Raw genomic sequence first — 26,246 nt, 5'->3', positions numbered from 1 at the left:
ATTAATTTTGGTCGTAAAAGTACATTTTCATGCATAAAATATAATTTTTAAAAAAGTAGTGCATTTTGGACTTGATTTATGAATTTTTCGTTAAAACTATAATATTTTGTCTTAAAGGTGCTTTTTCGTGTATAAAATAACATTTTTAAAAAAGTAGTATTTTTACTACTTTTTTCTAAAAGGACATTTTTGACTAGATTTATGCATTTTTCACTTTAACTATTAATTTTTTGTTGTAAAAGTGGTTTTCGTGTATAAAATACCATTTTTAAAAAAGTAGTATTAATACAACTTTTTTCCAAAAGAGCATTTTGGATCAGATTTTTACATTTTTTTATAAAACTACTAAAATTTTGTCATAAAAGTACATTTTAATGTCTAAAATACCATTTTAGAAAAAGTAGTATTTCTACTACTTTTTTTGAAAACTAAATTTTTGCCTTTTTTTTTTTTTTTTTGTCTGTAATGAAAATTTCACAATTTAATAATTAAATGACTTTTATCCCTCAAAGTGACATTTTCCAAAATGTAGTATTTCTACTACTATATCTAAAAAGTGTATTTTATTAACAATATTAATAAATTCATGCATTTCATATAAAATCAAGTGAAGATGTGTCATTAAAAAACAATTTCAGGGTACAAAATACCTTTTTGAAAATAGTAGCATTTCTACTACTATTTTTAAAAACTGCAATTTACACTATTTCTATGAAAAAATCATTATTTATTTTTATACATTTTTCAAAAAGCAGTATTTCTACTACTATATCTAAAAAGTGTATTATATTAAAAATATTAACAAATTAATGCTTTTTATGTGAAATCTGGTAATGTTATGCCTTAAAAAACAATTTTATGACGGAAAATACCTTTTTTGGAAAAAGTAGTATTTCTACTACTATTTTCAAAAACTATTTCTATGAAAAAATCGTTATTTAATGAAGAAATTTAAATTATAAGTTGACTTTTTTGCTCAAAACTACATTTTTCAAAAAGTAGTATTTGTACTACTTTTTTAAAAAAATATTGTTTCCATATATTACGCAAATTTAAGGCATTTAGAGGGTTTATTATGCACTAAAAAGCATTTTTTACTTAATTTTTTCTTATTTTAAACAATTTAATTTTTTGTTTAGTTTAGAAATTTATAAATTTTTTCTATATTTTGTTTAATCTTTCTTAAACAGAAAGCTTTCTAGAACAGTTCTTTACTGCTCTAATTCCTATATTTTCTTTCTATAACATTTTTTTTTACTTCTTTCCCCAATTTTCAATTGTTTTTTTTTTTTTTTTTTTTGTTTCATTTGTAGCTAGCTCCTCTTTACAAAAACAACAAAGCAAATCTGGGGGTTGTCTATGCTCTTTACAATACTTGGGGTGCAAAGTTGAAATTCTATTTTCTGTAGTGTTTTTTTCCTTTTTATTTAGAATGTTTGTGATTTTGTTGTACAATGACATAGTTTTAACATTCGATTGCACAAAATTTATACAACTTGAAAAATGGGGTGATAGTGGTGGTGATGCAGAAATCAAACAATAAAACTGAAATATATTTGGCGTTAGTTAAAGTTTATTATGAAGGGGGGCAAAAACTGAACACATATGCATGTGTAAGCAAACTTTTTTGTTCCGTTATTTTAACTCACTAGTTTTATTTGTAAAGTTTGAGGTTTTTTTTAGAGAATAAAGTTTTGTTAAAACCACAGAAAAAAAGTTGATAAAATCGATGCTATAGAAAAAAATATAGAAAAAACAAACTAACTACTATTTATTTGGTAAGAAAAGTTAACAGCTGTAAGCAAAAAATATTGTTATAAAAATTTTGTATGTTTACTAACCCTTTAAAGTTTTCAAGAAAAATTGATTTTGATAATTTAAAAAAAAAGTAGTAGAAATACTACATTTTTAAAAAGGTATTTAATGCCTGAAAATTTACTTTTACCACAAAAATGTAATATTCTTAATGAAAAAACCATTAATCTGAACTAAAATGCACTTTTGGAAAAAAGTAGTAGAAATACTACATTTTAAAAAATGGTATTAAATGTCTGAAAATTTACTTTTATCACAAAAATTAAATACTCTGAATGAAGAAAAGCATAAATCTGGTCAAAAATACAATTTTGTAAAAAAGTAGTATAAATAGTACTATTTTAAACTTTGAATTTTATGCAAAAAAATTCACTTTCATTGCAAAACTTTAATAATTTTAATGAAAATGCATAAATATGGTACAAAATACACTTTTGGAAAAAAGTAGTAGAAATACTACTTTTTTAAAAATGATATGGTATGCTTGAAAATTAACTTTTACAACAAAAATTTAATAGCCCAAGGAAAAATGCATAAATCTGGTGACAAATGCAATTTTAGAAAAAAGTAGTAGAAATATATATTAAATATTAAATTTAAAATAGTAGTATTTCTACTACTTTTTTAAATTTAATAATTTTTTTCTTTTTCAAATTTTTACACTGAATAGAAAGAAACAGTAGCAAAAATTCAACAATTTTATATCTTAAAAAAAAGTAGTATTTCCTACTACTATTTTTAAAAGCTAGTAATTTTAAGCATTTTCAATGTTTTAGAAAACTAGCTTTCCATAAGAATTTAGATTATAGTTGAAGAAAACTTGACTTTTGCTTTTTTTTCGATTTTTGAAAAAGTAGTATTTCTACTACTTTTTTTAAATTTGCTAAAATTTTATATTTTTCATTAAAATTGCTAAAATTTTAATGTTTTCATGTTTTTACTTTAAATAAAAAGTAATTTTAGCTAAAATTCATAACTTTTAGGATTTATAAAAAGTAGTATTTCTACTACTTTTTTTAAAAAAACATTTGTAATTTTTCACTTTTTTGCTTTAAATAATAAGTAATTTTAGTTAAAATTAATAATTTTTATGATTTTTATAAAAGTAGTATTTCTACTACTATTTTTAAAAACCAGTCATTTTAAAAAAAATTGCAAGCTTGTAAACATGTTACCACATGAATTTAGTTTTAAGAACAAGAAAACCTGTCTTTCATTAAGTTTTTTAGATTTTTAAAATAGTAGTATTTCTACTACCTTTTTAAATTTGATAATTATTTAATTTTTCAAGTTTTTACACTGACTAGAGAGTAACAATAGCAAAAATACAAAATTTGTATGACTTTAAAACAGTAGTATTTCCTACTACTATTTTTAAAAACAATATTTCTAAGCATTATTCGAGGTTTTAAGCATTTTTCCATAAGAATTAATATTTAAGCACAAGAAAACTTTATTTTTGCTATTTTTTGGGTTTTTAAAGAAAAGTAGTATTTTTACTACTTTTTTTTAAATTGCGAAAATTTTATATTTTTCATGTTTTTACTTCAAATAGAAACTAACTGTAACAAAGATTGATCATTTTTAGGTATTTTAAAAAAAGTAGTATTTCTACTACTATTTTCAAAAACAGTATTTTTCAAGGTTTTAAGCATTTTCCCCTACGAATTAAGATTTTAGGTCAAATAAACTTGATTTATATGAAAATTATTCAAATTTTTTCACTTACCAGTCTAACAAATAAAACCCTTATAAAGTTAAAGCAGGAAATAATGTTGAGATTTATGTTTAATTAAGTAGTTGTAGAGAAAGAGCAGGCGGCAGGTTCATTTCTTGGGCAATAAACATGATGTCAGATTTTTCTCTAATTTTTAGGTTTTTTATATATTGATTTTATTTGCAATAAATTGTGTTATGCAGGAATTTTGGTTAAAATATTTTCTTTTCACTTCCTGTTAGATTTCTTTTTGTCACTTTACACACGTTTTTGTGTTACTTTTTGCTTTTCTTCTTTGGAGGGGTATTTCTTTTTTTTTTTCTACACCTTTTATGTAGTAAATTTTTTTTTCTCTGGTTATGTTATGAAAGCCTGGTTAAAGAGGAATTTGGGAAAAAACAGCAAAAACTGAAAACTGTAAAGAAAAAAAAAACGAAAAGAAAATCGATTAATTAATGTTTAGCGTGTTGTTTTGTTATTATTTTTATTTTTTGTTGATAAAATTGTTTTGTGTTAAACTTTTCAGCACAACATTCATTCCCTTTATCGAAAGTCAACTAAGGGTTGGTTTTCTTAGTAAATTACAACAGAATTTTTTGTGTTATTATTGTTTGTGTGTTAAATGTTGTATTAGTTATTTGTGTCATATAAATATAGAAAGTTTTAGTTTTTTCTGAATATTTTATGTTACACGTGTTTTTATATAATTGCTAGTCCACACAAATTTCTTGTTAATTTATGACCTTTTTTTACTAAAACACAATAAAAATGTTAGAATTTGAGTTTAATATTCATTTTTGGCAATTTTGAAAATAGTAGTATTTTTACTACTTTTTTTGAAAAAGTAGTATTTTAGTTAAAACTATAAGTTTTAAGCAAAAACCTTAAATTTTTATGATTTTAAAGCAAATTTATGATATTTAAGAATTTTTGAAAAAGTAGTATTTCTACTACTTTTTTAAAAAACTATATTTTTGTTACAATGACATCAACTTTAGCACTTATAAAAACATATTTTTAAGTAAAAGATCAAATTTTAAAAGTTTTTTAAAAATGTAGTATATCTACTACTTTTTGAAAAATCTAAAAATTAATAAATTTCTGTAAAAAAATTCCATTTCACTCTCAGAAATATATTTGAAACCTATTTCGCTTTAATATCCCCATATTAAACACTTTTTAAAATAGTATTATTTCTACTACTTTTTTTAAAAATAATATTTTTTAGCAAAAATGCCAATTTTATTACATAGAAACATATTTCAAGTAGAAATTTATATTTTTAGAGCGTTTTAAAAAAAGTAGTATTTCTACTACTTTTTTGGAAAATCTACCAATTTAATAAATTTCTTCTAAAAATTTCGATTTTACTTCCAGAAATATATTTAAAGCATCTTTCGTTTCAACATCCAAATATTCAATACTTTTTAAAATAGTAGTATTTTTACTACTTTTTGAAAAAAAGACCACTATTTGACAATTTTCTTGCAAAAATGTCCATTTCATTTCCACAACTAGATTTCCAGAAATGTTTTTAAAACATATTTTCACTTAAAAATTCTCAATTTTAACTTCTTTAGAAATAGTAGTCTTTTTACTAATAATTTCACCTTTTTTCCTCAACAATTTAAATTTTGTATCTCGGAAATATTTTTCAAGTAAAAAATTATATTTTTAGATTTTTTTCCAAAGTAGTATTTCTACTCCTTTTTTAATAAAGTAGTATTTTTAATACTTTTTTAACAAGATAATATTATTAAAATTTTGTCGAAAAAATTTCCACTTCATTTTCAGAACTTCCTTTAAAACATTTTTCGCTGCAAAATTCTTATTTTCAATACTTTTTAAAATAGTAGTATGTATTTCTGCAACTTTTTTTTTAAATCATTTATTTTCTCCAAAATATTTAAATATGAAACAAGAAAACATATTACGAGTACAAATTCTAATTTTTAGAGTTTTTTTTTAAAGTAGTATTTCTACTACTTTTTTGAAAAGGTAATACATATTACATTAATTTTCACGAAAAAATTCCCACATCAGTTCTAGGACTACATTTAAAACCAATATTTCACTTAAAAATTTTCCTATTCAATACTTTTTAAAATAGTAGTATTTCTACTACTTTTTTATACAAACATATATTTTCTGCAAAATGTTAAAATATGTCGAGTAAAAATTTTAATTTTTAAATTTTTTTTTAAAAGTAGTAAGTAAGTAAGTTAGTTAGTTAGTTATTTAGTTAGTTAGTTAGTTAGTTAGTTAGTTAGTTAGTTAGTTAGTTAGTGAGTTAGTGAGTTAGTTAGTTAGTTAGTTAGTTAGTTAGTTAGTTAGTTAGTTAGTTAGTTAGTTAGTTAGTTAGTTAGTTAGTTAGTTAGTTAGTTAGTTAGTTAGTTAGTTAGTAGTTAGTTAGTTAGTTAGTTAGTTAGTTAGTTAGTTAGTAGTTAGTTAGTTAGTTAGTTAGTTAGTAGTTAGTTAGTTAGTTAGTTAGTTAGTAGTTAGTTAGTTAGTTAGTTAGTTAGTTAGTTAGTTAGTTAGTAGTTAGTTAGTTAGTTAGTTAGTTAGTTAAGTTATAGTAGTTAGTTAGTTAGTTAGTTAGTTAGTTAGTTAGTTTAGTTAGTAGTGTAGTTAGTAAGTTAGTAAGTTAGTTAGAGTTAGTTAGTTAGTTAGTTAGTTAGTTAGTTAGTTAGTTAGTTAGTTAGTAGTTAGTTAGTTAGTTAGTTAGTTAGTTAGTATTAGTTAGTAGTTAGTTAGTTAGTTAGTTAGTTAGTAGTAGTTAGTAGTTAGTTAGTTAGTTAGTAGTAGTTAGTAGTTAGTTAGTTAGTTAGTTAGTTAGTTAGTTAGTTGGTTAGTTAGTTAGTTAGATAGTAGTTAGTTAGTTAGTTAGTTAGTTAGTTAGTTAGTTAGTTAGTTAGTAGTAGTTAGTTAGTAGTAGTTAGTTAGTTAGTTAGTTAGTTAGTTAGTTAGTTAGTAGTTAGTTAGTTAGTTAGTTAGTTAGTTAGTTAGTTAGTTAGGTAGTTAGTTAGTTAGTTAGTAGTTAGTTAGTTAGTTAGTTAGTTAGTTAGTTAGTTAGTTAGTTAGTTAGGTAGTTAGTTAGTTAGTTAGTTCGTAGTAGTTAGTTAGTTAGTAGTAGTTCGTTTAGTAGTTAGTTAGTTAGTTAGTTAGTTAGTAGTAGTTAGTTAGTTAGTTAGTGTTAGTTAGTTAGTTAGTTAGTTAGTTAGTAGTTAGTTAGTTAGTTAGTTAGTAGTTAGTTAGTTAGTTAGTTAGTTAGTTAGTTAGTTAGTTAGTTAGTTAGTTAGTTAGTTAGTAGTTAGTTAGTTAGTTAGTTAGTTAGTTAGTTAGTAGTTAGGTAGTTAGTTAGTTAGTAGTTAGTTAGTGTTAGTTAGTTAGTTAGTTAGTTAGTTTAGTTAGTTAGTTTAGTTAGTTAGTAGTAGTTAGTTAGTTAGTTAGTTAGTTAGTTAGTTAGTTAGTTAGTTAGTTAGTTAGTTAGTTAGTTAGTTAGTTAGTTAGTTAGTTAGTTAGTTAGTAGTTAGTTAGTTAGTTAGTTAGTTAGTTAGTTAGTTAGTTAGTTAGTTAGTTAGTTAGTTAGTTAGTTAGTTAGTTAGTTAGTAGTTAGTTAGTAGTTAGTTAGTTAGTTAGTTAGTTAGTTAGTTAGTTAGTTAGTTAGTTAGTTAGTTAGTTAGGTAGTTAGTTAGTAGTTAGTTAGTTAGTTAGTAGTTAGTGGTAGTTAGTTAGTTAGTTAGTTAGTTAGTTAGTTAGTTAGTTAGTTAGTTAGTTAGTTAGTTAGTTAGTTAGTTAGTTAGTTAGTTAGTTAGTTAGTAGTTAGTTAGTTAGTTAGTTAGTTAGTTAGTAGTAGTTAGTTAGTAGTTAGTTAGTTAGTTAGTTAGTTAGTTAGTTCGTTAGTTAGTTAGTTAGTTAGTTAGTTAGTTAGTTAGTTAGTTAGTTAGTTAGTAGTTAGTTCGTTAGTTAGTTAGTTAGTTAGTTAGTTAGTTTAGTTAGTCTAGTTAGGTTAGTTAGTTAGTTAGTTAGTTAGTTAGTTAGTTAGGTAGTTAGTTAGTTAGTTAGTTAGTTAGTTAGTTAGTTAGTTAGTTAGTTAGTTAGTTAGTTAGTTAGTTAGTTAGTTAGTTAGTTAGTTAGTTAGTTAGTTAGTAGTTAGTTAGTAGTTAGTAGTTAGTTTAGTAGTTAGTTGTAGTTAGTAGTTAGTTAGTTAGTTAGTTTAGTTAGTTAGTTAGTTAGTTAGTTAGCATCATTATTAACACATTTGAACACTTTCCTTCTTTTCTTTCACCCTATAATTAACTAATTCAACTTTTAATTATTATAACTGCATGTTTGTTTGTATATATTCATAGTTTTAGTTGGCCCAAATTTCTTAATCAATTTTTAGCATTTTAGTATTATTTTTCCTAATTCCCCTAGTTGACTGTTTAGCCAATTTTAATTGTTTCGCTATTTTTGCGTGTTATTTGTGTTCGAAACAAAAAGAAAAGTTGTTGTTTTGAAATAAATTAAAATTCATTAGAAATTGTTTCACTGTTTAGTAAATATTATTATTTTTTATTATTTTAATGTAAATTTTATTATAATTTTTTTCTTTGTTCTTGTATTATTATAGTTATTTCTGGCTAATTTAGTTATAATTGCTAAAAGTTTTACTTTACTACCTTTCAACTTAAGGACAAAGAAGCGACGGATCAAGTTTTCTTTTTCACAAACACAAGTTGTGTAAGTTTGTTTAAATGTTTATTTAATTATTAGCACGCAAAAAGAAGTTATGCGGTAAAAAGAAAGAGGAAATGAAGGTTAACATCAGCTAGAACAGGTAAAATTTTAATAATAAGATTTTTAATTATTTTCCTTTATATTAAATTTTAACTATTAATCGTGTTTTGTTTACTTTAAAAAAAAGTAGTAAATCTACTACTATTTGTCAGTTTCTTCTTAAAGAAATCTCTGTTATGAAATACTGCAATTGCTCTTTACTTTTAACTTCCCTCAATGGCCCTTTAGTTTCCTTCAAGACAATCCCACTTTCTACTACCCTTATAAACACAAACATTTTCATACTTTCTACTTAACATACTCACTCATTCATTCATAAAAACATTTATTTCATACCGTTACATAATCATACATACTAATACAGTTTGGTAAGGTAAAGTTGTAATCCTGTTCGCATTTAATCATATACTCTCACATACATATACATTAATCCTACAACTACTCATAACGGTATTTTAATATAAAGGGAGTAAAAAAAAACTGAAACAACCATGTTTTGCGATTGAAATATAAATTATTCAAATGTTTTTACTTTGTTCTCTTATTTTGCTTTTTATTTATGTAGAATAAATGTATGAGGATCTGAGACACCAACAAAAAAAAAAAAAACTGGAAGTCGTTTGTATAAAACAGGCTTGGACAATTCAGTATAGTCTATAGTCCAGTCCAAATCTAGTCTAGTCTATAAACCAGGCTTGCACAATTCAGTATAGTCTATAGTCCAGTCCATATCTAGTCTAGTCTATAGTCTGGTCTATGGTCTAGTTTATAGTCTAGTTTATAGTCTAGTTTATAGTGTAGTTTATAGTCTAGTTTACAGTCTAGTCTATAGTCTAGTTTATATTCTAGTCTATAGTCTAATCTGTAGTCTATAGTCTAGTTTATAGTTTAGTCTATAGTCTAGTCTATAGTCTAGTATAGTCTAGTCTAGTCTAGTATAGTCTAGTCTATAGTCTAGTCTATAGTATAGTCTATAGTCTAGTCTATAGTCTAGTCTATAGTCTAGTCTATGGTCTAGTCCATAGTCTAGTCTATAGTCTAGTCTATAGTCTAGTCTATAGTCTAGTCTATAGTCTAGTCTATAGTCTAGTCTATAGTCTAGTCTATAGTCTAGTCTATAGTCTAGTCTATAGTCTAGTCTATAGTCTAGTCTATAGTCTAGTCTATAGTCTAGTCTATAGTCTAGTCTATAGTCTAGTCTATAGTCTAGTCTATAGTCTAGTCTATAGTCTAGTCTATAGTCTAGTCTATAGTCTAGTCTATAGTCTAGTCTATAGTCTAGTCTATAGTCTAGTCTATAGTCTAGTCTATAGTCTAGTCTATAGTCTAGTCTATAGTCTAGTCTATAGTCTAGTCTATAGTCTAGTCTATAGTCTAGTCTATAGTCTAGTCTATAGTCTATCTATAGTCTAGTCTATAGTCTAGTCTATAGTCTAGTCTATAGTCTAGTCTATAGTCTAGTCTATAGTCTAGTCTATAGTCTAGTCTATAGTCTAGTCTATAGTCTAGTCTATAGTCTAGTCTATAGTCTAGTCTATAGTCTAGTCTATAGTCTAGTCTATAGTCTAGTCTCTAGTCTATAGTCTATAGTCTAGTCTATAGTCTAGTCTATCTAGTCTAGTCTATATAGTCTAGTCTATTCTAGTCTATAGTCTAGTCTATAGTCTAGTCTATAGTCTAGTCTATAGTCTAGTCTATAGTCTAGTCTATAGTCTAGTCTATAGTCTAGTCTATAGTCTAGTCTATAGTCTAGTCTATAGTCTAGTCTAGTCTATAGTCTAGTCTAGTCTATAGTCTAGTCTAGTCTATAGTCTAGTCTATAGTCTAGTCTAGTCTAGTCTATAGTCTATAGTCTAGTCTAGTCTATAGTCTATAGTCTATAGTCTATAGTCTATAGTCTAGTCTAGTCTATAGTCTAGTCTATAGTCTAGTCTAGTCTAGTCTATAGTCTAGTCTAGTCTATAGTCTAGCCTAGTCTATAGTCTAGCCTAGTCTATAGTCTAGTCTAGTCTAGTCTATAGTCTAGTCTAGTCTAGTCTATAGTCTAGTCTATAGTCTAGTCTATAGTCTAGTCTATAGTCTAGTCTATAGTCTAGTCTATAGTCTAGTCTATAGTCTAGTCTATAGTCTAGTCTATAGTCTAGTCTATAGTCTAGTCTATAGTCTAGTCTATAGTCTAGTCTATAGTCTAGTCTATAGTCTAGTCTATAGTCTAGTCTATAGTCTAGTCTATAGTCTAGTCTATAGTCTAGTCTATCTAGTCTATAGTCTAGTCTATAGTCTAGTCTAAGTCTAGTCTTAGTCTAGTCTATAGTCTAGTCTATAGTCTAGTCTATAGTCTAGTCTATAGTCTAGTCTATAGTCTAGTCTATAGTCTAGTCTATAGTCTAGTCTATAGTCTAGTCTATAGTCTAGTCTATAGTCTAGTCTATAGTCTAGTCTATAGTCTAGTCTATAGTCTAGTCTATAGTCTAGTCTATAGTCTAGTCTATAGTCTAGTCTATAGTCTAGTCTATAGTCTAGTCTATAGTCTAGTCTATTAGTCTAGTCTTATAGTCTAGTCTATAGTCTAGTCCTATAGTCTAGTCTATAGTCGTAGTCTATAGTCTAGTCTATAGTCTAGTCTATAGTCTAGTCTATAGTCTAGTCTATAGTCTAGTCTATAGTCTAGTCCTATATAGTCTAGTCTATAGTCTAGTCTATAGTCTAGTCTATAGTCTAGTCTATAGTCTAGTCTATAGTCTAGTCTAATAGTCTAGTCTATAGTCTAGTCTATAGTCTAGTCTAGTCTATAGTCTAGTCTATAGTCTAGTCTATAGTCTAGTCTATAGTCTAGTCTATAGTCTAGTCTATAGTCTAGTCTATAGTCTAGTCTATAGTCTAGTCTATAGTCTAGTCTATAGTCTAGTCTATAGTCTAGTCTATAGTCTAGTCTATTGTCTAGTCTATAGTCTAGTCTATAGTCTAGTCTATAGTCTAGTCTATAGTCTAGTCTATAGTCTAGTCTATAGTCTAGTCCATAGTCTAGTCCATAGTCTAGTCTATAGTCTAGTCTATAGTCTAGTCTATAGTCTAGTCTATAGTCTAGTCTATAGTCTAGTCTATAGTCTAGTCTATAGTCTAGTCTATAGTCTAGTCTATAGTCTAGTCTATAGTCTAGTCTATAGTCTAGTCTATAGTCTAGTCTATAGTCTAGTCTATAGTCTAGTCTATAGTCTAGTCTATAGTCTAGTCTATAGTCTAGTATATAGTCTAGTCTATAGTCTAGTCTATAGTCTAGTCTATAGTCTAGTCTAGTCTATAGTCTAGTCTATAGTCTAGTCTATAGTCTAGTCTATAGTCTAGTCTATAGTCTAGTCTATAGTCTAGTCTATAGTCTAGTCTATAGTCTAGTCTATAGTCTAGTCTATAGTCTAGTCTATAGTATAATCTATAATCAATATAGTCTAGTCTATAGTTTAATTTGTAATCTAGCTTATTATCTAGTCTTTATACCCACCTTCAAAAAAGATGGGGGGTATATTGATTTTGTCATTCCGTTTGTAACACATCGAAATATTGGTCATAGACCCACAAAAGTATGTATAGTCTGGGTCCTCATTAAATTCTAAGACGATCTAGCCATGTCTGTCCGTCCGTCCGTCTGTCTGTCTGTTGAAAGCACGATAGAGCCCGAAGGGAAAGAGCTAGAGGGTTGAAATTTCACATAAATATTTCTTATAGGTAAGGTTTGTTTGGTATTGAAAATGGGCAATATCAGTCCACTTTTTCGGATAGCCCCCATACAAGTGGCCCCTCGAAAAGCAGCTTTAACAGCCATAACTTGTTTAAAAATACGAATATAGCGATGAAATTCGACCTAAGTAAGTTTCTTATGATCCAAAATCACTATGCAAAATTTTATGAGGATCGGTCCATAATTGACCCTACCCCCCATATAAGGTCCCCTTCAGAAAATGACTTTAACGCTCATTACTGGCTTAAAAATACTAGTATATAGTGAAATTCGACATAAGTAAGTTTCATACGAGTCAAAATCTATCTAAAAAATTTTATGAGAATCGGTCCACGATTGGCCCTACCCCCCATATAAGGTCCCCTTCAGAAAATGACTGCAACGCTCACTAATGGTTTAAAAATACGAGTGTAGCGATGAAATTCGACACAAATTAATACGAACCAAATTCTGTCTACCAAATTTTATGAGGATCGACCCATAATTGACCCTACCCCCCTATAAGGTCCCCTTCGGAAAATCCTTTAACGGAATTCGACATAAGTAAGTTTCATTCGAGTCAAACGAGGTTTGATGGTGGGTATATAAGATTCGGCATAGCCGAATATAACACTCTTACTTGTTTTAGTATAAGTTGAGTTAAAAGTTTACACTTTTCCATCCCTGTTATAGTAGTGATGGAGCCGTTGTTCGTGGTTAAACTGACTGGGAAAGTATGCAAAGAAACAGCATATTATAGCAGCAACAAAAAAAGTAATGACAATACTGTACAATTTTATATACTACTCCCAGCTTAAGTGTTTTGGCGTACTTTAACAGCACATATGACAACAGACAATCCGCTAGGCTTTTGTTCATTTTTCCTTATAGCCACTTCCGTTGAGTTCTCTTTAAATATTTATTGCACAAAAGTAACAAATGAGTATACAAGCCGTCCGTGTACGCTAGTTGTAGGAAAGTGTTGACAAAAAACAATAACCAGCAAGTATATTGTTGCTCGAAGAAATTGTGGGCAAAGTTCGGGGGGGATGGGGAAACAATTGTCTGTTTAAGGTATTTTCTTGTTATATTTTTGTTAGCTACCTAGTAAGCTTTGTAGTGTTTTTTTGAAGGACATACATATTTTTCCGTTTCCGTGCTTTTGATTTCGGCTGTGAGTTTTGAAATTGTCAAAAAAAAAAAATTGTATGTGTGTGTAAAAGTTCAAAGACATTTTTCAAGAAAACAGGGAAATTTTCAAGGTTTTCAGGGGGGAGAAATTATTAAAAGAAAATATGAAGATAAATTATAAAATTTAGACACTTTTTTTAATACTACATAATATTTTTAAAAAATTTGAAAAAAGTAGTAGTTTTGATACTATTTTTTGAAAAAAGTAGTATATTTTGAACTTTGTTCAAGCAATTTTCTAGGGATTTCTGTAACTTTTTTACACTGATATATTGCCCCAGTTGTAGTATAGTTTTTACCTTTAACTTTAATTCATGTTGAATTGTCATTTAACTTTGAAGGCAGTCGTGTACATGTATGTTGGTTTATATGACTGTTGTACCCAATGCCACATGACAAGGTAAACTTTTTGTTACAACATACAATAATATTGTGTTTTTACAGGAGAGAAAGAGCGAAAAAAAAACTACTACGACACCAATATAAACAAACATGAAAAACAAAAACAACAAAAAGTACTCATACACATTTTCAAACTTGTATAAAAATAACAGTAAATTATTTAGTTTTAAGGTAAGAGAGTGAAAGGTAGAGAGCAGCCAACAAACTAGTGCATACTTTTAGGTAGATATGTAAATAAAAATATCTAGCATATAGTAAGTTGTTTGGTAGTTAAAAGATATTGTGAAAAGTATTTGCCTACAGTTCGTTTGTGTTCGTTTGGTTGCTTGTTGTAGCTATTAAAAACCGGAATTAATCATAAAAGTTCTTCACTTTATATGAAAATATATTTTTGTTACTTTTTTTGTTCATTTTGTTTAAAGAAAATTAAATTTTTTAAAGATTTTTTTACTTTATTACTTGTGGCCTTATTTTGTAAAGTTTTTCTTGTTACTACAGTTCGTTTGTTTCTTTACAAAACAAAATATTTAAATATTTTATATTTAAATTAAGACAAGAGAAACAACTTTAAAAACATCTAAAAGCCACAGGGAAAATAAGTAAAAATGTTAAAAAATTTACAACAATACACAAAATTGTCCAAACAAAAACGTAGATTTCGAAGAAAATTAAATTTGATATAAAATTTTATGATTTTTTCAACAAAAAACTTATTTTCAGCAGTCTTTAAAATAGTAGTATTTATAGTACTTTTTATAAAAAAGTAGTATTTTTGGCATATTTTTTATATTTCACCTCAATGCACATGCTTCCTTAAACAAAAATCTTATTTTTAGCAATTTTTAAAAAAGTAGTATTTCTACTACTTTTTGTAAAAAGTAGTATTTTTTATTTTTGACATACATTTTTATTTTTAACTTAAAATGTAAACTATTTTTCTAACAGAAACTCATTTTTAGCAATTTTTTAAAAAAAGTAGTAAAAAGTAATATTTTTACCAATTTTTTATTTTTAACATAAATTTATATAATTTTCCTAACAAAAAACGTATTTTAGCAATATTTAAAACAGTAGTATTTTTAGTACTTTTTGTAAAATGTAGTATTTTGGGCACATCTTTTATTTTTAACATTAATTTTTAAGATTTTTAAATAAAAACCCTATTTTAAGCAATTTTTTTTTTTAAATGTACTTCTTACTACCTTTTTAAAAAAGTAGTATTTCTACTAATTTATGTAAAATGTAGCATTTTTAGCAATTTTTTTTTTCTTTTTAACATAAATTTTTAAGATTTTCTAAACAAAAAAAATATTTTTAGCCATTTTTTAAAAAAGTAGTATTTTTAGTACTTTTTCTAAAAAATAGTAGTTATGGGAAATTTTTAATTTGTAACAAAAATTTTAGAGATTTTTTAAACAAAAAACCTATTTTTAGCAATTCTTTTAAAAAAAGTACTTTTTACTACCTTTTTAAACAAGTAGTATTTCTACTACTTTATGTAAAATGTAGTATGTTTAGCCTTTTTTTGCTTTTTAACATAAACAAAAATACTATTTTTAGCGATTTCTTACAAAAGTAGTATTTGTTAGTAACTTTTGTAAAAAGTAGTTTAGTTTTTTGGTAAATGGTTTTTTATTTTAATACCCTAAATTTTTTAAGATTTTTTAAACTAAAACCTATTTTAACAATGTTTTTAATGTACCGGTTTTAATACCTTTTAAAACAGTAGTGAATTTCTATACTTTATGTAAATGTAGGTGCATTGGCAAGTGTTTTAGTTTTAACATAAATTTTAACGATTTTTTAAACAAAAAAACCTAATTTTAGCAAGTGCTTTAAAAAAATAGTAGTGTCGTAACTACTTTATGTAAAAAGGGGAGTTAGTTATTAGTTATTAGTTAGTTAGTTAGTTTAGTTGTTAGTTAGTTAGTTAGTAGTTAGTTAGTGAGTTTAGTTAGTTAGTTAGTTTAGTTAGTTAGTTAGGTTAGTGTAGTTAGTTAGTTATTTAGGTAGTTGAGTTACTTAGTTAGTTAGTTAGTTAGTTAGTTAGTTAGTTAGTTAGTTATTAGTTAGTTAGTTAGTTAGTTAGTTAGTTCGTTAGTTTAGTTAGTTCGTTAGTTAGTTAGTTAGTTAGTTAGTTAGTTAGTTAGTTAGTTAGTTAGTTAGTTAGTTAGTTCGTTAGTTAGTTCGTTAGTTCGTTCGTTAGTTAGTTTTCGTTCGTTAGTTCGTTTTAGTTCGTTCGTTCGTTCGTTCGTTCGTTTAGTTCGTTAGTAGTTAGTTAGTTTTTTTTTAGTTCGTTGTTCGTTCGTTCGTTCGTTCGTTTCGTTCGTTCGTTCTTAGTTCGTTCGTTCGTTCGTTCGTTCGTTCGTTCGTTTGTCTTTCGTTCGTTCGTTCGTTCGTTTTGTTCGTTCGTGTTCGTTCGTTCGTTCGTTCGTTCGTTCGTTCGTTCGTTGTTCGTTCGTTCGTTCGTTCGTTCGTTCGTTCGTTCGTTCGTTCGTTCGTTTCGTTCGTTCGTTTCGTTCGTTCGTTCGTTCTTGTTCGTTCGTTCGTTCGTTCGTTCTTCGTTCGTTCGTTCGTTCGTTCGTTCGTTCGTTCGTTCGTTCGTTCGTTCGTTCGTTCGTTCGTTCGTTCTCGTTTCGTTCGTTCGTTCGTTCGTTCGTTCGTTCGTTCGTTTTTTGTTCGTTTCGTTCGTTCGTTCGTTCGTTTTCGTTCGTTCGTTCGTTCGTTCTTTCGTTCGTTCGTTCGTTCGTTCGTTCGTTCGTTCGTTCGTTCGTTCGTTCGTTCGTTCGTTCGTTCGTTTCGTTCTTCGTTCGTTCGTTCGTTCGTTCGTTCGTTCGTTCGTTCGTTCGTTTTCGTTCGTTCGTTTCGTTCGTTCGTTCGTTCGTTCGTTCGTTCGTTCGTTTCGTTCGTTCGTTCGTTCGTTCGTTCGTTCGTTCGTTCGTTCGTTCGTTCGTTCGTTCGTTCGTTCTTTCGTTCGTTCGTTCGTTCTTCGTTCGTTCGTTCGTTCGTTCGTCGTTCGTTTCGTTCGTTCGTTCGTTCGTTCGTTCGTTCGTTTCGTTCGTTCGTTCGTTCGTTCGTTCGTTCGTTCGTTGTTCGTTTCGTTCGTTTTCGTTCGTTCGTTCGTTCGTTCGTTCGTTTCGTTCGTTCGTTCGTTCGTTCGTTCGTTTCGTTCGTTCGTTCGTTCGTTCGTTCGTTCGTTCGTTCGTTCGTTCGTTCGTTCGTTCGTTCGTCGTTCGTTCGTTCGTTCGTTTGTCGTTCGTTCGTTCGTTCGTTCTTCGTTCGTTCGTTCGTTCGTTCGTTCGTTCGTTCGTTCGTTCTTTCGTTCGTTTGTTCGTTCGTTCGTTTTCGTTCGTTCGTTCGTTCGTTCGTTCGTTCGTTCGTTCGTTCGTTCGTTCGTTCGTTCGTTCGTTCGTTCGTTTCGTTCGTTCGTTCGTTCGTTCGTTCTTTCGTTGTTCGTTCGTTCGTTCGTTTCGTTCGTTCGTTCGTTCGTTCGTTCGTTCGTTCGTTCGTTCGTTTTCGTTCGTTCGTTCGTTCGTTCGTTCGTTCGTTCTTCGTTCGTTCTGTTATTCTTCGTTCGTTTCGTTCGTTCGTTCTTCGTTCGTTCGTTTCGTTCGTTCGTTGTTCGTTCTGTTTTTTGTTCGTTTCGTTGTTCGTTCGTAGTTTCGTTAGTTAGTTCGTTATTTGTTAGTGTAGTTGTTCGTTCGTTATTTTTCGTTAGTTTTCGTTGTACTCGTCTCTTTCTAAAAGTAGTTTTTCTCTACTTTTTTTAAAAATGATTATTTTTTAAGTAAATTTTTCAATTAAAGATTTCTGATTGTGTTCCTTTTACCTTTAACTGCTGCCTACTTTTCGACTGTTGTTTTAATTTCAACAAAATTATGTTACTTTCTTTCTTTGTCTTCATTTTTAATTTTCTTTCATTTCTGACATCTCTTCAGTAGAGCTGTCAACAATACCTTTTAAAGCAACCTTATTCGCTTGCTCTACTTTTAACTCTGACTTCGCCGACTTGCAAATGCCATCAAAAATATTATTACATTTTTTCTGTTTCTTTTGTTTTTTTTGTTGGAAAGAAATCTTAAACAAAAGGAACTAAAAAAAAGTTAAACAAATCAAAAGTATGAAAAGTCTCCTTGGACTATTATTAAATTCTTGTATAACACAAGCATTACTTTTCAGGTTAAATCTTCTTAAAGTTAAATTTTGAACTGTTTTAACGTGAGGCGGCAGGAAAGCGAGATCATTTTTTAAAAAATAATTGTGGAAAAAAAAAAAACATTTTAAATATTACTTACAACTGTAATGGTGTCTGTGTAAAAAAAACGTTTCCAGGGATTTTTGTTGGGCTAATATTAAATGAACTGAATACAACTGAAGTGGAAACTCAGAAGAAAAGAAAAACAAAAATTGCCAAAAATTTTTAAACAACAAAAAAAATGTACTCGCTGCATGTTTCAACAAATGTCATGTTGAGGCAGTTTATGAGAATAATTTTAATTCTTTTTTTTTTGTTTCTCTGCTACACCAGAGAATTTCTTATATTTTCATTAAATGGCTTTTGCTTACGTTTTTGGGGAGTTATAAGGCTTAAATTAGGTCATAATTAATATGGAATACTAAGGGAATTTGAATAAAAATGTATAGAACTTTAATTAACTTAAAATTTCTTGCAAATAGTTGTTAATTGTAAAAAGTACTTATTCTACTACTATTTTAAAATTTTCCAAAACTAAGCGAAATTGTTAATTTTTTTGTTTTATACTAATTTTAAACAGTTTTCTGGAATTTGGTACTTTTTTCAAAAAGTACTTTTTCTACTACTATTTTAAAATTTCCAAAACTCTGTTGAATTGTTATTTCTTTCATTTTATACTAATTTTAAACAATTTCCTGGGATTTAGTACTTTTTTAAAAAAGTACTTTTTCTACTACCTTTTTTATTTTAATAAAATTTGTGTAATTTCCTTTAAAAAACTTCGTCTTTCCTAAGTTTCTTATTTTTGAAAATATTTTTCATCAAAATTTACTTCAAATATCCCTTTTTGCAAAAAGTACTTTTTCTACTACTATTTTAGAAAACCCAAAAATTTGTCAAATCGTAAATTTTATAATACTACTTTACATTTAAAAGAATTTTTTGATATTATTCCGACATTTGGTACATTTTTAAAAAAGTACTTTGTCTACTACCTTTTTAAAATTTACTAAAATGTGAAAAAATATGTAGATTTTTGCTATTATGTGGGTTTTAAATAGTTTTTGGGTAATTTTGCATAAATTTTCTACTTTTTTCAAAAAGTACTTTTTCTACTACTATTTTTATTTTAAGGAAGTTGTACACTTTTTTGTTAAAAATGTATTAGAAACTCTGCTAATAATATCTGGTAAGTAATTTTGTGTGAATTTCCCAATTTTTGTCATTTTTTAAGAAGTACTTTTTCTACTACCTTTTTAAAATTTACTAAAATGTGAAAAAAATGTAGATTTATGTAAATTTTTGCTTTTATATGGGTTTTAAATAGTTTTTCATTATTTTTTGTAATTTTTGTCCTTTTTTTCAAAAAGTACTTTTTCTACTACATTTTTAAAATTTAATAAAATGTGAAAAAATATGTAAATGTATGTAGATTTTTACTTTAATAGAGGTTTTAATTAGTATTTTGGGTATTTTTGCAGAAATTTTCTACTGTTTTTTAAAAAGTACTTTTTCTACTATTATTTTTATTTTAAGGAATTTGTACACTTTTTTGTTAAAAATGTATTAGATACTTTGCTAATAATATCTGGTAAGTAATTTTGTATGATTTTTCCCAATTTTTGTAAAAAGTACTATTTTTACTACCTTTTTAAAATCTACAAAAATGTGAAAAAATGTAGATTTGTGTAGATTTTTACTTTTATAAGGGTTTTAAATAGTTTTTCATTATTTTTTGTAATTTTTGTCCTTTTTTGTTAAAAGTACTTTTTATACTACCTTTTTAAAATTTACTAAAATGTGGAAAAATATGTAGATGTATGCAGATTTTTAGTTTAATGTGGGTTTTAAATAGTTTTTCATTATTTTTGGTAATTTTTGTCCATTTTCCAAAAAGTAGTTTTTTCTACTACTATTTTTATTCTAACAAATTTTCCTACTTTTTGGTATACAAATGTTTTAATTACCTAAAATATTAATATTTCTTACTTTTTGGGAATTTTTTTTTTAAACCAAAAAAGGACTTTTTCTACTACTTTTTTCATACAATTTCATCGACTTTCCCCTTGTAGACAGGAAACTTATAATTTTAAGTGTTTAAGTTTAAGTTTTGCAAATCTCTGTTACTTCCCTTAATGACTTTCAAAGTTTTTACAATATTAAGCCCAAAACCGGAAACCGGAAATTGTTTTAACGGAAACCCTAAGGCGAAAATATGAAGTTACGAAAACAAAACTGGAATATAATTTATCATAAAATTATGATTACAAACTAAAACAAAAAAAGTTTATTTGTATTTTGTTTATTTTTAAGGGTTTATTAATGGATTTATGTGTTAGTAAAGGAGAAAGGGACACAGGTAGAGTGAGTGCTAATTACAACATCCTTTGTTGTTCAGACCATAGCCATAGAGTGTAATTTTATTTCCTTTCATTTGCTTGCTTTATTTTCAGTTTAGTCTGTATGAAAAAGTTATCAATTTAATTACGCTAATTAGCAAAAAAAAATAGAAGAAAAAAAAAACCGAGACCTTAATTTAAATTGACACCTGTTTTGTTTTTGTTCTAGTCCACATTGTTGTTTTTGCAAAAACCGAAATTGCGTTATCTATAAAATGTTTTCTTCTTCTAATGGTTAATGAAAATACGACTTTGTGTAGAAATGTATGTGCTGGAAGCCTTAGAAGTAATGTATTTAATACAAGACTTACAATTTAATATAAAAACACAAGAAATTATATAATAAAATGTTTAGCATAGACATAGGCTGGCAGGCAGGGCACTTGGACATAGTAGAAAGGAAAAGCCTAGAAAGAAATGTTAATAAAATTACAAGTTGACAAGGGACCTCACCCTGCCCCCCTTATGCTTGCTCTTAGACAATATGGTCCCAGCTGCAGGTTTAAATGTTAAACTGTCAATAAATTCATTACAAAGAAGGGGTTGATAAATAAGTTTTACGTTAGATAGTTATATTTCATGTTAAAACCAAAAAGTACTTTTTTTGGTACATTTTATAAATTAACTAAAACTTGCTTAAATTAACAATTTCTTGTTGTAGTTTAAGATTTAAACGATTTTTAAATAATTTTCTTCGATTTGGTACTTTTTCTAAAAAGTATTTTTTCTGTTACTTTTTATAAATTCCCCAAAACTTGCTGAAATTGACAATTTCTCGTTGGCGTTAAAGTTTTAAAAGGGTTTTAAGTAAAATTCTTCGATTTGGTACTTTTTCTAAAAAGTACTTTTTTGGTACTTTTTATAAATTTGCTAAAATAAGCTTAAATTAACAATTTCTTGTTGGCGTTTAAGTTTTAAACGATTTTTAGGTAATTTTCTTTGATTTGGTACTTTTTCCAAAAAGTACTTTTTTTTGCTACTTTTTATAAATTTCCTAAATTTTCCTAAAATTAACAATTTCTCGTTGGCGTTAAAGTTTTAACCGATTTTTAGATAATTTTCTTCGATTTGGTACTTTTTCTAAAAAGTACTTTTTTTGGTACATTTTATAAATTCCCTAAATTTTCCTAAAATTACCAATTTCTCGTTGGCGTTAAAGTTTTAACCGATTTTTAGATAAATTTCTTCAATTTGGTACTTTTTCTAAAAAGTACTTTTTTGGTACTTTTTATAAATATGCTAAAACTTGCTTGAATTAACAATTTCTTCTTGACGTTTAAGTTTTAAATGATTTTTAGGTAATTTTCTTCGATTTGGTACTATTTCAAAAAGTACTTTTTATAAATTCCCTAAAACTTGCTTAAATTATCAATTTCTCGTTGTCGTTAAAGTTTTTAAACGATTTTTAGGCAATTTTCTTCGATGTGGTACTTTTTCTGAAAAGAACTTTTTGGTACTTTCTTATAAAAAGTACTAAAATGTAGCTTAAATTATCAATTTCTTGTTGGCGTTAAAGTTTTACACGATTTCTACGTAACTTTCTTCGATTTGGTACTTTTTTTAAAAAGTACTTTTTTGGTACTTTTTATAAATTCCCTAAAACTTGCTTAAATTATCAATTAAGTTAAAGTTTAAAATGGTTTTTAAGTAATTTTCATGGATTTGGTACTTTTTCTAAAAAGTACCTTTTTTGGTACTTTTTATAAATTTGCTAAAACTCGTTTAAATTAACAATTTCTTGTTGTAGTTTAAGTTTTAAACGATTTTTGAGTAATTTTCATCCATTTGGTACTTTTTCGGGTACTTTTTATAAATTTGTTAAAATTTGCTTAAATTGCTAATTTCTTAGCTTATTGTTTATTTAAAACTTAAATAAACAGTTTGCTAAAACTTGCTTGTTGTAAACTTCTTTATGGCATTTACATTTTAAATGATTTTTACTTAATTTTCTGCTATTACTTTTTTGTACCTTTTAAAATTTTTGTTATTTTCCGAATTTTTCTTTGAAAATTTTTAATTTTTTAACAATTTAAGTTACAACACATTTAGTTCCTTTCAAAAAGCAACTTTTTCACTTTTCCAATTTCAATTTCTATCAACATCTAGAGCAAATTTCCTTTCATTTCTTTTCAAAATCAATAAAATCTTCATATTTCCACCATTTTCCAAAAAATGACCTTTATTTCTACTATTTTCAATGTTATTTTTTTCTCCAATATTTTTCATAAATTATCATAAAGTATCATTTAAAGTAAAAGAGATGTGTAGACAAAATTAACAATCTAATATTGGCTGAAAACAAAAAATATAGAAATTCTCTAAATCACTCGATATTAGCTCAGGGGTCAGGCTACTTAAAGGGGAGGGTAGTAACGTAGACAATAACAAATAAATATTATTGTTTTTCAAGACAAAAAGGAAAACAAAAAACACGGTTCAATGAGAAATAAGCAAACGGCAACAAAGAAAATAAAGGAAAAGAGGCCTCAAAGTCAAATGTTAAGGAAAAAATATAAGGGTAGAAAACCAAATGGTACTTTCTTAGCAAAAAAAGTACCAAGAGAACTAGAACAGAACTAGAACAGAACTAGAACTAGAACAGAACTAGACACAGAACTAGAACAGAACTAGAACAGAACTAGAACAGAACTAGAACAGAACTAGACAGAACTAGAACAGAACTAGAACAGAACTAGAACAGAACTAGAACAGAACTAGAACAGAACTAGAACAGAACTAGAACAGAACTAGAACAGAACTAGAACAGAACTAGAACAGAACTAGAACAGAACTAGAACAGAACTAGAACAGAACTAGAACAGAACTAGAACAGAACTAGAACAGAACTAGAACAGAACTAGAACAGAACTAGAACAGAACTAGAACAGAACTAGAACAGAACTAGAACAGAACTAGAACAGAACTAGAACAAACTAGAACAGAACTAGAACAGAACTAGAACAAACAGAACTAGAACAGAACTAGAACAGAACTAGAACAGAACTAGAACAGAACTAGAACAGAACTAGAACAGAACTAGAACAGAACTAGAACAGAACTAGAACAGAACTAGAACAGAACTAGAACAGAAGAACAGAACTAGAACAGAACTAGAACAGAACTAGAACAGAACTAGAACAGAACTAGAACAGAACTAGAACAGAAACTAGAACAGAACTAGAACAGAACTAGAACAGAACTAGAACAGAACTAGAACAGAACTAGAACAGAACTAGAACAGAACTAGAACAGAACTAGAACAGAACAGAAACTAGAACAGAACTAGAACAGAACTAGAACAGAACTAGAACAGAACTAGAACAGAACTAGAACAGAACTAGAACAGAACTAGAACAGAACTAGAACAGAACTAGAACAGAACTAGAACAGAACTAGAACAGAAAGACAGAACTAGAACAGAACTAGAACAGAACTAGAACAGAACTAGAACAGAACTAGAACAGAACTAGAACAGAACTAGAACAGAACTAGAACAGAACTAGAACAGAACTAGAACAGAACTAGAACAGAACTAGAACAGAACTAGAACAGAACTAGAACAGAACTAGAACAGAACTAGAACAGAACTAGAACAGAACTAGAACAGAACTAGACAGACTAGAACAGAACTAGAACAGAACTAGAACAGAACTAGAACAGAACTAGAACAGAACTAGAACAGAACTAGAACAGAACTAGAACAGAACTAGAACAGAACTAGAACAGAACTAGAACAGAACTAGAACAGAACTAGAACAGAACTAGAACAGAACTAGAACAGAACTAGAAACAGAACTAGAACAGAACTAGAACAGAACTAGAACAGAACTAGAACAGAACTAGAACAGAACTAGAACAGAACTAGAACAGAACTAGAACAGAACTAGAACAGAAACTAGAACAGAACTAGAACAGAACTAGAACAGAACTAGAACAGAACTAGAACAGAACTAGAACAGAACTAGAACAGAACTAGAAACAGACTAGAACAGAACAGAAAAACAGAACTAGAACAGAACTAGAACAGAGAACTAGAACAGAACTAGAACAGAACTAGAACAGAACTAGAACAGAACTAGAACAGAACTAGAACAGAACTAGAACAGAAACAGAACTAGAACAGAAACTAGAACAGAACTAGAACAGAACTAGAACAGAACTAGAACAGAACTAGAACAGAACTAGAACAGAACTAGAACAGAACTAGAACAGAACTAGAACAGAACTAGAACAGAACTAGAACAGAACTAGAACAGAACTAGAACAGAACTAGAACAGAACTAGAACAGAACTAGAACAGAACTAGAACAGAACTAGAACAGAACTAGAACAGAACTAGAACAGAACTAGAACAGAACTAGAACAGAACTAGAAAGAGAACTAGAAAGCTAGAACAGAACTAGAACAGAACTAGAACAGAACTAGAACAAACTAGAACAGAAACTAGACCCGAACTGAAAGAACTAGAAGAGAATAGACAGAACTAGAAACAGAACTAGAACAGAACTAGAACAGAACTGAAAGAACTAGAAACAGAACTAGAACAGAACTAGACGGAACTAGAACAGAATAGAACCAGAACTAGAACAGAACTAGAACAGAACTAGAACAGAACTAGAACAGAACTAGAACCAGAACTAGAACAGAACTAGAACCGAACTAGAACAGAACTAGAAGACAGAAACAGAACTAGAACAGAACTAGAACAGAACTTAGAACAGAACTAAGAACAGAACTAGAACAGAACTTAGAACGGAACTTAGAACAGAACTAGAACAGGAACTAGACAGAAGAACAAAACTAGAACTAACTTGCCAACGGATTTGTAGCCTTTATAAGTTAAATTTGTTCAATATTTTCGATTTCGAATAAATTGCATTTAAAATCCATAACTTTATTTTAAAGATTTTAAAAGCCATTTTTTGCACTAAAACAACAGTATTTATCAAAGGATAGAGAAGATGACTATGTTTTGAACAAGTTTTATGGTGAAGATGATGGGTTTCTTTCCCTGGTTGTGGTATGAGAAACATGTTGTGAATTATTTTAATCCATTTGTAGAAGTAGTGTGACACATTCATATACTATATGGCAGCAAAAAATATGAATATTATATATAGTTTTTTACGCACACTATTTAAAACACGCACTCTTTACACACAGTTTTCAAGCAAATTAAAAAAGAAAACTCATTTTCACCACTACACGCATAAGTTTAGGTTTTTTGACTTTTTTTCTCTTTTCATTTTATAACATTTTCCTTTTGTATTGAAAGTTTTAACTTGTAAAAAAGTTAAATGTGTTTGTAGGATATATTCCTTTTTTTTTGTATGAGTGTGTATAAGAAGTAGTGAATTTTTTTTTCTTTTTTGAAAAGCAAAAACTTTACGTTGTGTGTTTCGTTTTACTCAATACTAGATTTTCACTTTCATTACACAATATTTACTGAAAAAAAACTTTTCTTTTTTCTTTACTACTAAAAATTTAAAAACTTAGATAAATTTAAAAATTTAATAAAATAATTACTTTTTTTCTTTTTGTATAGCAGCTTTTTATTTATTAAAATTTATTTTTATTTAAAATTTTTTTATTAAATTTCTTTTCTATTTAATTTTATAATTTCTTTTATAATATTTTCATAATTTTTTCTTTCATATATATTTTTTTCTACACTTTTTTCCTTATTTTTTTTTTTTGTATATTATTTTTTTCCTTTATATATTTTTCATCACGCGCTTACGTTATGCTTCAACACGCACCTAAAAGTAGACTACAAAAGTGTTACAAATTTCTCTAATGACAATGTCTCTGCGAATGTTTAACAAAAAAAAAAAAGCAAGAGCAATAACAGCAACAACAACAACACCAGTAAAAACACTATAAAAGCAACACACATTAATATAAGAAGTAAAGAAATATTGCATACCGGCCAGGGTTTGTGTGTGTTTGCTAGTTAAGTGTATTGTTTTAGGCGCATGTTTTCTTACTGAAGCAACAGTGGCTGAGAGTTTTCAACTCTTTTCTCTTATA

General features: G+C 27.8%; 1 long non-coding RNA gene across 1 annotated transcript; it reads right to left on the bottom strand.

Moving 5' to 3' along the window:
* Positions 1 to 3,817: 3,817 nt before the first annotated feature.
* Positions 3,818 to 25,976, bottom strand: LOC119603959. The gene is made up of 2 exons (XR_005231449.1): positions 25,743 to 25,976; positions 3,818 to 3,947 (listed from the first exon to the last, which is right to left on the bottom strand). It is a non-coding gene; the product is annotated as an uncharacterized LOC119603959 (long non-coding RNA).
* Between the last annotated feature and the right edge of the window lie 270 nt (positions 25,977 to 26,246).

The sequence above is a fragment of the Lucilia sericata genome, unplaced genomic scaffold (genome assembly GCF_015586225.1).
Source record: "Lucilia sericata isolate MDLA Ls3-8-SP2 unplaced genomic scaffold, ASM1558622v1 Contig000349F_arrow, whole genome shotgun sequence".
NCBI lineage: Eukaryota > Metazoa > Arthropoda > Insecta > Diptera > Calliphoridae > Lucilia > Lucilia sericata.
Note: the sequence above shows the minus strand (reverse complement) of the source record. Positions and strands in the feature narration are given on the sequence as shown.